At 38.4% G+C, this 14,344-nt stretch overlaps 1 protein-coding gene across 2 annotated transcripts in view; it reads left to right on the forward strand.

Annotated features, from left to right (window-relative positions):
• The first annotated feature begins 3,003 nt into the window (after positions 1-3,003).
• The window catches only part of LOC139970047 (uncharacterized), a 108,649-nt gene continuing 97,308 nt past the window's right edge, over positions 3,004-14,344 (forward strand). The window contains exon 1 of one of the 2 annotated variants that reach the window (XM_071975651.1): positions 3,004-3,752. The gene's annotated coding sequence lies outside the window, so the exon portion shown is untranslated. The other variant, XM_071975653.1, reaches the window with a different exon arrangement.

Consider the following 14,344-nt stretch of genomic DNA (forward strand, 5'->3'; position numbering starts at 1 on the left):
TGTTTAGCACTATCGTGGAGTGCATCTGTAGTATTGTAAAACAAAAGGGTACCAATTTTATTTTCTTAATCGTATGTATGCATTCCTGGAATTGCAAATGTTATTCAGACCGTTCCACTTGCAATAACAATAGCTACGATAAGCAAATAGGATGCACTGTGGACGCTGCTTGACTTACAATAGTTCAGTAAAAGTAGTGTTTTGTTAATTATTGGAGAAACAGAGAAATAAAACAAAAGGGTTGTTAGCATCCATTCAATTATCAATAAAAAATGTTAACTCAATCAGACAATAGTAATCCGTAGGCCATGTTGGAACCAACCGTCAGAGAACTAATGAGTACTGGATACCAGGTTCAATACACCGCCTGCAGGTTTGTAGGTAAAGCTACCCTTCTAAGGCAAGAGGTTCGAAACCGGTAAAGAAGTTTTTAATTCCACTGTTGGCAACTGCCACCTGTATCGAGCAATACTAGTTGTCACTCTCGGTAGGCACGTCATACCCCCACAACAGTGGCGTAGCCAGACTTTTCCATCTGGGGGGGGGGCAAAGGGGGGGGGGCGGAGGGTGTGATTGGTGGGGCAGACTAAGCTAGTACAAAATACATACCAAACAGTTTGCATGACAAACTGTGGCAAATCGGGTATTGTGTCAGCAATGTAGGGTACAGATGGTCACTCTAGTTAGCTGACGTTTTATGTTATTTCCACATAGGTATTTTTAACGATAAAACAGATCACTGAAAAAGTCATCGATAATTCTCTTTAAAAATCTGAATAGACTATGCTCTTTCTGTCAGTATTCAAAGATGATCAGCATGATATCTGACTTGCCTGGGAGTGTAACCCCCCCCCCCCCAATCAATAAAAGATGTTATCATTCCCCCTGCGGGCCCTTCTTTTGCACTTTCTAGGGCTCACTCAAACAGTCTAGCGAATGTTAATTAGCCTATTTTGATGACTGTCTGCGAACTTATCGACGAATTTTGCGCACTATTACAGACTCAGCCTCAGGCGGCTAAGGTGACCATATTTTCGTGACTGAAATCGGGGACATTTATTGCGTGACTGATATGGGGGAGGGGTTAAGGGGCTGTCCCCCTCCCCTTTAGAACATTTTCAAGTGCCTAAGGTGCTTAGATGTAAAATGGTGATACTTTGAAGCACTTTTTAAATCAATTTTATTTTCAAAAATGTAGCTTTTTCTTAAATGAAATCCACTTACTTGAGGTAGTTCTTTGAATGCTTGTGATTTGCTCATGGTCACACTATAAGTGTCGTTGTGTCGCCGTAGTTGCCATTTATACGGTCGAAAGAGTGCTAGGCTAGATCGATCTAGCATATTTTTAACAGTGTTTCCACTTTACACTGGCCCACCTGAAATACTGGTTATAAGTTCCATTCTGCGACTGCACACTTGACTAAATTTTGTTTTTACAATTATTTTACTAATAATGTGGGATATTTTCGAAATTCCTGAACATTTTGACGAATCGGGGACATTTTCGGGGACACTTGTTCATCGGGGACAACACACTGTAATCGGGGACTGTCCCCGAAAATCGGGGACGTCTCATCACCTCGGGCCTATGAGCTCACTACGGAAACACACACGTATATAGACTACTAGGCTGTTATGTGTTGAATGTACCTAACCCAAGAAACACATCGCGATTGGTCGCGTAGGCGTAGCAAAACATGTTGTAAGTTTCAGTCAAAATGCAAATTGTTTCTAAATACTGTGATATTCATTCTGCCATACACGTCACTCACGTTTGAATCATTTCGGAACACAATCCAGGGATCAGGGATAACCATGTGAACATAAACTGAACGTTGCCTCCGCCTTTGAGTGCCGCGGAGACCGTTTAATTAAATTGCCAACCCGTTTCCACATTTGACAATACAGAGACAGTGGTGTTTTTTGCGCTGCTGCTTGGGTCAAATTCTTTTTCAAGGCAATGTTCCCATGGAAGTGATTTTTATTTTGGCCACCCAATTTCGCAGATATAGAATTAGGTAAAAGGTAAAGAATAAAAATTGCATAAAAACCATGGTAATATGCACATAGGCCCAGCAACATATTTAGTGTACATCCGAGAATGGTAATACTGCTATGATTCACACGGCTTATTATATACGCAGAAATTAACGTAATATTTAGTCGATGCAAAATAAAGTGACTTGGCTGGATTCAAGCGCACAATCTGAATATGACTACGAATGTAACCTTTATATCGATTGACCTTAAATTTCCGCCTTTTCTTTGAAATCGCGCTCAGACAGCACTTACGTAGCTAAATGACTTCCTTCTCGAGAGTAACTAAACAATGTGATAATGCAAGAAGTGTAGCGTTCAGATTGACCTCATAATGAAAGTAACCATTAAGTATACAGTTCCATTACGTTATTCAAATAACATCACGGGTTACACAATGAAATGCTCACTGGCTTTAGAATAGCGACAAGATGTTACTTTCATATTTTGCATTTGGATAATTTACCTTAAGATCATTTTTGCTTAATCTGTTAAATTGTTGTTTGTCTAACTAATATGATTTTTATTCTTATTTTGATATCATAGAGCTAGATATTTTTGTTACAGAAAATGATCGTCTGCGTTGAAGTATAAACCCATCGACGTCCTTAATTGTAGGCAAACATAAATCGTGAACCGTTGAATTATTTTTTATCACACTGCGAGCATTAGTCGTAAAGGCAAAGCAAACTTTCAGTACGGTTTGGAAACTTCGTCAGCACGTAATTGCAAAACTGGGTTTTAGCGCCCAACTTTAAATGATATCCCCTTAAGATGTTTGCACAAATCGTAAATGGTACCAAAATTTGAAAATTTTAAAAGCAACGAACCCACAAAATCAACACAATTGCTACAATTGTTGCTAGACCCGGGATTCTACGACTGTACCAATGAGCTCAACTTATTAATAGATGTACGTTTACTAAGTTTTTTGGTTGCTATATTACTTTTATTGTGTTAAAAGTCGACTTGTAAGTTACCACCAAAGCTATTCCTATAACGTGAATTTTAGTAAGACTATAGCTCAGTTATGACAGCAGACTCCAGGCTACATAATTGTAAATCTATTTGGTCGCTTTACTGATGTACACTTGCAACAAAATATACTTGATCATTATAAAGAGAGATCTAACACAACATGTTACGAATTCAGTTCGTAAAAAGGCATTTATATCGTTTATTCAGCTTTGTGTAATGTAATTACGAATACAGAGAGTTTGGAAGTAAATCATCTTGATATATATAATTACGGGTGGACTTAAAATCCTCCACAAAGAAAATATTCAGATTTAGACGCTGGCAGTGTAGAACTTTCCAGTCATTACCAAGGGCTTCAATCATCTTTAATGTTATCCTCGTTAAGTCTAGCCTTCCATATCATACCATACCTATATCATACTGCATACACAACTTTCTAAATTCTAATCACTACTGCTTGTGCAATTCCACGTCTCTGATTGTCTAATTTACAGGTTTATTTATAAATGGAAACTTCTCGAAACAGGAAACTATCTGTTCAGGGGTCGTAATACTTTGATTCAACAGGAAGTAATGAAGACATGTTGTTTCATTCCATACTGTGTGTGTATGTGAATTACATTGTATCACATCGTAACAGGGATAAGCATGATGAACCGTTCCGCCATTTTATAATGTCAAATTTTAGAGTCTGGAAAGTTAACGAAATAGTTCTAGGAGAGAAAATCAGAGTAGAGGTAAGATTTAATTGACCATCAAGGAGAACAAATTCCATTTCTAGCCAATTTCTATAAAAATAAAAAGAAATCACAGTATTAGACTGCAGAGCGAGGTAACGTTAGTTTCTACCGTTAACGTAGGTTTGCTTCGTATGACCAGTGTATTTTGTACTTTACAAGAGGAGCTGTTTGATTTCAAATCAACTATAATGATGTCAAATGACCGTGACGTAGTTTGTTCCATATAGTGAAATGAATACATGATATAGTTACATGTGTTTTATAACATTCATATCATGATACAAGCTGAAGCTGATATGAAACTGTACAATATTGTAAAGTAACTGTATTGTACTATGAATAACACTTCATTTCATTAATTTGTTTAACTACAACTGCAATATTACAACATATGTTACCTTATTAAGTTACAGTTATACAAGAAAACTGCTGCATGGGGCCTTTTGTGCTTGTAATATATTGCATTGTACATAAAACCCGTGACTATGTGACATTGTACTGTAATAAGAGAAGTATTGAGTAAATTTTAATTAAGAGTTGAACGTTAGTGCAGTCGGTTACGTGTTTAGACACACGTTTAGTGTAACTCGTAGTGTTGTAAAGGATTATTTCCATCCGATAACCAAATATGTCTGTAGTATCAGACTCAGTATGTACCTGACATTTTTTGCTGTCCGTCCTGTATTTGTATTGTTCCACATCTGCTGAAGAACTCGTCTTGTTCCTATGACAACATATGCTGGACATGTAAATTTGTATTAAGGTTCATACATTTAGAGGCAATAGTACAGGCTGCAGGGGCACTTCTCCGTACAAAATTACAATCACCCCCCCCCCCCCGAGTCCCACCATTAAAGCAATAAAACACCATGCACCTTCTCTATTGGTGATTAAATGTGTTGCCTTGTCTAGAAGACATTGGTGCCCCAGCAGTGCTCCCTGAGAAAAAACTCCTGACGACATCACTGGTTATGAATCATAGGAACTCTGAACTCTCCATTAAATAGTTCAGATTCCGGAAATTTCACAAACAAGTTTCGGCTTTGTTATTATACTAGAATCGTCCACATTCATATTTCGTAACCAATCAGTGTTTAGGTTTTATCTAGCAAGTCCGAAACAGATATGGTACATGAATATTTCCAACTAGTTCACAAGCTTGGTTTTTCCATAAACTAAACGCTCTTATGTCCAATTTTCTAGTTTATTTGGCAAATTTTAGTAAGGTTATTAAGCTTCTTTTTATTGTACGTCCTTACCAGTTAGTGTTAAATAAGCAGATTTTCAACACAAACTGCAGTTTTAAGTATATATATATATTATTGTAAATAGAATACACATATAATAAGTTATGTAGGCCTATGAAGTATACTGGCACTAAGAGTTAGAGGACAGAAAGTGCAATTTATGTAGCATATGGCACATACAGTTAGAGGACAGATACTGGTATTATAATGTTTGTATTCTTGAACATTAGAGGACATCAGGTGTCTGTATGATGTATGTTATGGAGGCCTATTTAGTATACTGGCATACATAGTTAGAGGACAAGAAGTGTAATTTATTTACCATTTGTTAATTCTTTCTGCAGTAAACATTATGCACTTAAATGTCACTCAATTAAGAGATCTCAGAAAGTCGTTCCATGGATTACTTCCGGTATTGTTGGTTCTGTAACTACAAAGCATTTCTTTACAGCCGCACTCCTTCAAACAAGCTTAAATACACCATTTTAAAACAAGTTGGCAACCAGTATTCGCGTAGCAAAGAAATCTAACTTTACGAACATTTTCTGTGAATAAATGACTGTCCTCAGGAAAACTTGGAATGTTATTAAGGAAATCATTGGCAAAACGAAAGGATTCTGCCCGGGTTAATAATTATAAGCTTTTACATATAATGATAATGGAATTGAAAATGACCTTGAGGTTGCAAAGTATATCAATGATTACATCTCTAATATTAATCAAACTCTTGCTGACAAGATTCAATATTTAAAATAGTAAACAAGTAACGGAAAATGGCTGGGCATTTTAAACAATGGAAAGAGTAAAGACATTTATAGCGATAGCTGGATTCGGATCAGAGGTCTGTTTCGAACCCCGTTGTAGACATTAACTTACTTTGCTATTTTCTAAGATTTCATTTTGTGATGTTCGTATGGGCTGCAACCCCCGCCCCAAATTCCTACGCCTATGTCGATATGTATATTGTCATATGGCTACAACTCTAGCAACCTCGAATTTCACGAAAAGTTTGGTTAGTGCTGTCACAATTGCTACTTGTAAAAGTGTAACTTTGCATCATGCAACACTTAGTATTATCCAATTAACACATATGACTGAATAACAGTAAACAGGGAGTAGTGCTCGACAGCATCATAACTCATAGTAAGTACTTTCATACTGTAGCATAATAGGGTTGCTGCACTTGGTACAGGGGAACAAAAATATAGCAACCAATAACGTAGAATATGAGGATTGCTACACTTGATACAGGGTGACAACACTATAGCAAATACAAATGTAACATATTAGGATTGCTACACTGGGAACAAAACTATAGCTACCACTAATGTAGAATATGAGGATTGGTACACTTGATACAGGGAGACAACACTATAGCAAATACTAATGTAGCATATTAGGATTGCTACTCTTGGTACAGGGGAACAACACTATAGCAGATACTAATGTAAAATATGAGGATTGCAACACTGGGAACAAAACTATAGCTACCACTAATGTAGAATATGAGGATTGCTACACATGATACAGTGAGATTCAACTATAGCAACCACTGAAGTAGCATGTTGGGGTTGCTACACTTGGTACAGGGAGACAACACTATAGTAAACACTACTGTAGCATATTAAATTGCTACAGTTGATTTAGGGGAACAAAACTTATAGCAAATACTAATGTATCATGTAAAGATTGCTACACTTGATACAGGGGAACAAAACTATAGCAACTTATAATGTAACATATTAGGATTGCTACACTTGATACAGGGGAACAAAATTATAGCAAATACTATTGTAGCATATTAGGATTTCTACACTTGATAAAGGGGAACAAAACTATAGAAACTACTAATGTAACATATTATGATTGATGTACTTAATATTAGGGGAAAAAAACTATAGCAAACACTAATGTAGCATAGGGTTACTACAATATGTTCAGAGGAACACAACTATAGCAACTATTAATGTAACATATGAGGGTTGCTTCACTTGGTACAGGGGAACAAAACTATAGCAACTACTTATGTAGAATATGAGGATTGCTACACTTGATAAAAGGGAACAAAAATATTGCAACTACTAATGTAACATATTAGGGTTGCTACACTTGATACAGGGAAACAAAACTACAAATACCTACGTAGAATATTATAATTGCTACACTTGGTACATGGGAACAAAAATATAGCAACTACTAATGTACCATATTAGGATTGCTGCACTTGATACAGGGAACAACAATATAGCAACTACTAATGTAGCATATTAGGATTGCTACACTTAGTGCAGGAAAACAAAGCTATAGCAACTACTAATGTAACATATTAGGAAACGCTACACTTGATACAGGGAACAAAACTATGGCAACTACTATTGTAACATATTAGGATAGCTAGACTTGGTACATGTGGGGAACAAAACTATGGCAACTACTAATGTTATATATAACGATTGCCACACTTGAAACAGGGGAACAAAACTATAGCAACTACTGATGTAGCATATTAGGATTGCTATAATTGGTTACATATAAACAGCATGTCTTTCCTTTTCCTTCGTCAAGTATTCTTTCGTTTGTTGTATTGTTATTAATATACTCCTATCTTTTCTATTCCCTTTTTTTGTATTGCTTTTCTTTATGTTTGCTACCATTTCTGTTAATTGGATTTGCACGAAAAGATACGAGTGGCCTCTTCAGCTCTACTCCATTTGTTTTGTTTTGATATGTTTTCCAACCTTCCAACACACTGTTAAACTTACAGCGGGAAAAATAGAAAATGAAACCGAATTCAATCAGTTTAGATATTGTTTGGATTTCTCCGGCAAAGGAAATGACCGTGCTAGGAGTATTTCTAATAAATATATATAAGCAATGTTTGGATTTATAGTTATTGCATCCTTCCGCCAGTTCAACCGCCAGCGCATCGTAGACATTATTGACCTCACATTATGATAATATCATGTATGTTATGAATATATATGTATCGCGTGTTGTAGGGCAGTATCTTTTCCGGGTTTCCACACTTCACTAAACTATATATATGTGCTGTATTATGACATACACTCTCAACGATGAAGCTGTCAGCAGAAATCCATAGTGGTTAATATACACCACAGTGCCGTCTTTTACTTTATTTTATGGGAAGATTGGATCAGGCGAATTGGAGTGTACGTAGCAAATGACTAAAGTTACTTTTGACCTCATGTACAGGCCCAGTAATGATTAAGTATCAGCTCAATCCAATTAGCGCAACGTTGTGTATAATATATGATTTGCCTGTCATAGAATTAAGCTAGTTGTAGTAGTACTTTATTTACCTCTCTGTCGTTACAGACCAGTCTAGCAGGTTACAACTCATTTGGTTTTATTGCAGGGTAATAATATAGCGATAGAGTTGTTAACATTAACGCTTGTCCCTCACTACTCAGACACATTGGTATTGTTTCACACTACATCACTGCCGTAACTTGTAGGCCTATATCAATTATTAGGAATGTTTGGGGCAAAGAGTAGCTATTTGCGATCCACATTTTGATTTGGTGTAATTCTGTTTATAGATATTTATTTAAAGTTACCTTTTGTTATCGTTTGGAACTATATGTCAAGCAGGTTCCCTTGTGTCACTCTAAGTTTGACCTCTTTCAAGGAGAACGGCAGGGAGGGGACATCTTGTAATTTTACTGCTGAGAGGGAGAAAATAAGATAGGACGTAATATTTATAGTGGTTATGGACACTTCAATATACTGTCTTGAAAATCAATAAATTATTCAAATTATTTAATACAACATAATCTCAGGAAGTAAAGCCCATTATAATATGAAGATAAAAACTATTAAATTCCACTTAGTACTGGTTCTTGTCAAAATCACTATGCATTTGTGTGTCCGAAATCCTTAGTGCATAAGCTTTGTACAATCTCGTGAAGCATATAGCGTATGCATATGAACTATGTACGTGATCTAACACTGTAGCTACATACCCGTACGTATACATCCGTCAGTTTCAACCTACTTTCCTGATTGCGCACTAGAGAAATCGTTGCTGAATAAGGAAGTGCATCTGGAAAGTAGCCTACGATAGTAACCTATAGACTAAAGCTGTATGTTTACAATGTAACTTTATTTACAACTATAAAAAAGAGAAACTAGGGGCAAATAAAATTCAGGTGTCTCACACTGTGTTAAAACCGTAAAAACTTGGACGAAAATTTGAAATTAGGGATGATAGTAAAATGATTCTGCTGAAAATATCACTTTTAAATATTCACAACAAATCGAGACGTTTCACGTTTGGTGGAGAACAATATTGAGCGAGAGTTACATGACAAATGAAGATGCATATACCGCTTCCTTGAGTTTGATATTCATGGCAGCTATTCTTGCTCGAAGAGTATCCTTAAATCAAATACAAACCATGGAAGGGTAGTGCTGTCCCCTCCTCCCTCCTCCCTCCTCCCTCCTCCCTCCTCCCTCCTCCCTCCTCCCTCCTCCCTCCTCCCTCCTCCCTCCTCCCTCCTCCCTCCTCCCTCCTCCCTCTTCCCTCCTCCCTCCTCCCTCCTCCCTCCTCCCTCATCACCCATCACCCATCACCCATCACCCATCCCTCGTCCCTCATCCCTCATCCCTCATCCCTCCTCATCCCTCCTCATCCCTCCTCATCCCTCCTCAACCTTCCTCATCCCTCCTCATCCCTCCTCATCCCTCCTCATCCCTCCTCATCCCTCCTCATCCCTCCTCATCCATCCTCATCCCTCCCTATCCCTCCCTATCCCTCCCTATCCCTCCCTATCCCTCCCTATCCCTCCTCCCTCCTCCCTCATCCCTCCTCCCTCATCCCTCCTCCCTCATCCCTCCTCCCTCCTCCCTCCTCCCTCCTCCCCCTCGCGTCATTAGTGTATAAATTTAGTAACTGACGTTTCCCTGCTAGTATTGCCTCTGCTTCGGTTGGATAATTATGAATATATTTGTTATGTTACTAAGTTTACTGAAGAAATGACTCATATTTAAAAACGTTTTACAAATAAAAGAAAACAGTATATAAATGTTACCCAAATACTCAAATCAGGACGTATGGCACATCAGTTATACGACAGGTTTTACTGGGTGATCACGGTAATACATGAAGTAGTGGATGTGTTTCGCAAAAAATCTTTGTATATCGGATTGATGTCTGCACAATTTGGATATATTTACTGGTTTTGTAATATAATTCAGATACTGTCACAATTACCTTAGATTTACAAAGGCTTGATATATTGCTATGGCATTGTATGTTCATCAACACTTCCACAAACATAGTTGGACACAACCTCCCACTTCCAGGGCCATTCGATACCAGAACCAATGTTCAAGGATTGAATATAACAATAAAAAGGATTTCATTATTATTGAAAATAGAGGTCATTGAGTCAATGATATTTACACCAGAACAAAGGACATCCAATTAAACCCTAAGTAGGTAAGTAAATACGGTTAACTTATTGTACTAATCAATGAAGGAATTAAGTGAGGTGGGTATAGTGCAAGACCTGGTGACAAAAAGGAATCCACCACTCCCCTCCACACACACACACGCACACGCTAGAACGCACTTACTGTCAATTTATATCCAAGTTGTTCCATTTGAGTGCATGTGACATGTGTGTGTGTGTGACTTCCATTCGCTGTTGATTTTGAACTCTTCTATGTGGTTTGCTGTCTTCTTTGTTAATAGTTAATAGATTGTACTAATCAATGAAGGAATTAAGAAAGGTTAGTTACCGTACTCGCCCCTCACTACAGTAAATGGGTCACGTGTCACACGTCGGATGAGACAGCTATCTACAACTAAAAAACCTATACTTGCACAAGTACCTAGAAGGTATATTGAATCAACATACTGTACTAATCAATGAAGGACTTAAAGGTGGTTGATAGTTTGAACTTAGCTGTGTGTCTGCTTTCTTGTGTGTTCCTCACCACTTCCACAAACATAGTTGGACACAACCTCCCACTTCCAGGACCATTCGATACCAGAACCAATGATCAAGGATTGGATATAACATAAAAAGGATTTCCATATTATTGAAACTAGAGGTCATTGAGTCAATGATATTTACACCAATACAACAGGACATCCACTTGAACCCTGATTAGGTAAGTAAATACGGTTAACATATTGTACTAATCAATGAAGGAATTAAGGGAGATGGGTATAGTACAGAACCTGGTGACAAAAAGGGAATCCATCACTCCCGCCCCCCCCCCCCCCCTACGGCTACACACAGACACAGACACGCTAGAACGCATTGAGTGTCAATTTGTATCCAAGTTGTTCCATTTTGAGTGCATGTGACATGTGTGTTTGTGTGTGACTTCCATTCACTGTTGATTTTGAACTCTTCTATGTAGTTTGCTTTCTTCTTTGTTTAATAGTTAATATATTGTACTCAGGTGCGTATCCAGGGGGGCGTTGGGGGCGCGCGCCCCCCGGGTAAGGAAAAGAGGAGAGAAAAAAAGAGAAGAAAAAAGGGAAAAGGAGGGGGGAAAAGAAAAGGAGGAGAGGAAGGAAGGGAAAAGAAAAAGAAAAAGAGAGAAAAAGGAGAAAAGGAGGGAGTAGAAGATAGCCAAGGCCTCGGGAAGAGAAAGAGGAACAGTCATAGTTAAGCGCTGATCCCTATTATATACACAGGGTAGCCAGTGACAGATCAAGGATTACGGAGGGGGTGTGCACCTCACCCTACCCCTTACACCGACAACTCCATTTTTGACGTTTCAATTTTTTATCTCTCACTAATGTATCTATATAAATACTATATATGGTCTATCATAACGCGTGTGTGTGTATGGACGCCTTAAACAATTGTACAATTGTGCTATATGGAACCAACTGTGGCTGGTCTTCAACTCGACCGAGTCGAGTTTAAGAACATGACGCATTTCAGGAAGGGGGCGACCGCCCCCCCCCCCGAGCAAATTTTCTTTATGACATCGCTAGTAATTTCAAAATATACAATGCTTAGATGCAACTTACAAGGCCTGGAAAGTGTCATTTCCAGCGATCTGGGAGGCATTTTCGGCCAAAATTTTTAATGTACGCTTCGCGCCAACTCATGGTGGCGCTTCGCTTAGATATTTTGCCTACAGGCTTCGCCCCTCCCTTGGCAATTACTCGCTACACGCCTGTTCGAATTTGTAAAGCAAAGAGCGTATATAACATCATATCAGTGAGCAATGCATGCATGTTCCACGATGAACAGCCTCAAAAACTGTCTATGTGTGTAGTTAAAGGCGTAGGAGCCCAATTGGATTTGGGGGCTGTAATGACTTGCACGAAAAAAAGCGTTCAACATACCGATGCCAATATCATATAAGCAAGCATCGGTCATTACATTGCATGGCATAGTGTACCTTACGGTCCGTCAAAGTTGCACATTATACCGCCGGATGTTAATGTAAACAACCAAATGTCTTATGTAGATGGAGAAAAAGCATACAGATCCATTTATGTCAAAACTCTTTTACAGTAGTAATGTCGGCCAAGCTTAGACCTTTATTTTAATTACCAACGAGATCATTTTTAAGCTATTCATTGCTATTTATTTTTCTTTCAGTAGGTGCCCGAAAAAGTGGGAAAAATTTGGTTGCGGGGGGGGGGGGGTGGGCTGCAGCCCCCGCCTCCTACGAGACCTACGCCTATGTGTGTAGTGTTCGGTTTCGATATACCTGATATCGGAAATATCTGCTATTTTTCGTTTCCTTCAACCAAGTTTTATAATAGCCATTATAAGAGGTTGCAATATTTCTACACCAATAAATTAACTGTGTCGGAATTTTCAAAAATTTCTGACCAACATTCTTCATCATACTTTCCTTTACTCGTCTTGACCTGTCTGTTAGCGGTTCAAGGAGGTTTTTCTATATTGCTTGTCCATAGATTGAATTTTCTGCAACATTATGGGTATGTTTTGAAGTGATTTTATTCACGAGAAATGGGAATTTTCAAATTCTCAACAAATAATGGGCTTAAAACCTTCAAAAGTGGGGCTTTCGGATATTGTGGGCCGTGACGTAGAACCACCTACAAAAGCAATGATCCATAGGACATGCAATGAGGTCGAACATGGTGTGTGACTGGTGACAATCTTCAAAAAGGTTATGGATGGAAAAAAAAAACTTTTGGGAAATACTTGGTTATCAGGCAAAAGTGTACATCTGGTTGGTCATTTTCAAGCCCGATAAGTGCCATTTCCGGTGATCTGGGGGGTATCAAAATCAGAAATTTTCTTCTACGCTCCGCGCCAACCGATGGTGGCGCTCCGCTTAGATAGTACTTCGCGCCCCCCGAGTTAGAAAATCCTGGATACGCGCCTGGTACTAATCAATGAAGGAACTGAAAAATGTTAGTTAACGTACTCGCCCCTCACTACAGTAAATGGGTCACGTGTCACACGTCGGATGAGACAGCAATCTACAACTAAGAAACCTTTACTTGCACAAGTATCTAGAAAGTATATGAAGTATATGATTGTACTAATCAATAAAGGAATTTAGAAATAAGGGGTTAATCAACGGTCTAGCGTGCATTACTCACAGGATTAATGCACGATCGGGGTAATGCAAGCGATGCACTCGGGCTCCGCCCTCGTGCATCCAACGATAGCATTAACACCCGGAGTGCATTAATCATGTGAGTAACGCACGTTAGACCGTTCATTAACCCCGTTCATTCATACACTACCATTTGTGTGGGGGAAAATCATAAAACAAAACATTTTTGGTTACATATAACCAAAGATTTATTAAAGTGATGCCCCTTAATTTTACCGTGCGGTACTCACAGGATTAACCACGGTCAGCTGACCTGAATGGACCAATAGGATTTAGGAATCTTTACTAAGTATGAATGAAGGTCAGTTAACGTATCCGCCCCACCATACAGTAAATAGGTCACGTGTCACCAGTCGGATGAGACAGCTATCTACAACTAAAAAACCTATACTTGCATAAGTACCTACAAAGTTTATTAAGTCAATATATTGTACTAATCAATGAAGGAATTAAGAAAGGTGGATGGTAGTTTAAACTAAGCTCTGTGTTTGCTTTCTTGTTTGTTCGTTACCACTTCCCCAATGATATTATAGCGTGACGTATTACGGGGTGTAACATCCCCTGACAAGACTTTTGGTAATGGAGTCTCTCTTTTGTTTTCACCATGCTCATTAACCTGTGCGTATTATGTGCGTGTGTTTGTGCCTTCTGTTACTGTTATTTGTCATACAGCTTCTAAAGAGGATTCTGCTAGGATCAAAACGTCAGGCCCACTTACTTTTACACATGTTTCGTTCTCGAAATCTTCCT

Source organism: Apostichopus japonicus, chromosome 7 (genome assembly GCF_037975245.1).
Source record: "Apostichopus japonicus isolate 1M-3 chromosome 7, ASM3797524v1, whole genome shotgun sequence".
NCBI lineage: Eukaryota > Metazoa > Echinodermata > Holothuroidea > Aspidochirotida > Stichopodidae > Apostichopus > Apostichopus japonicus.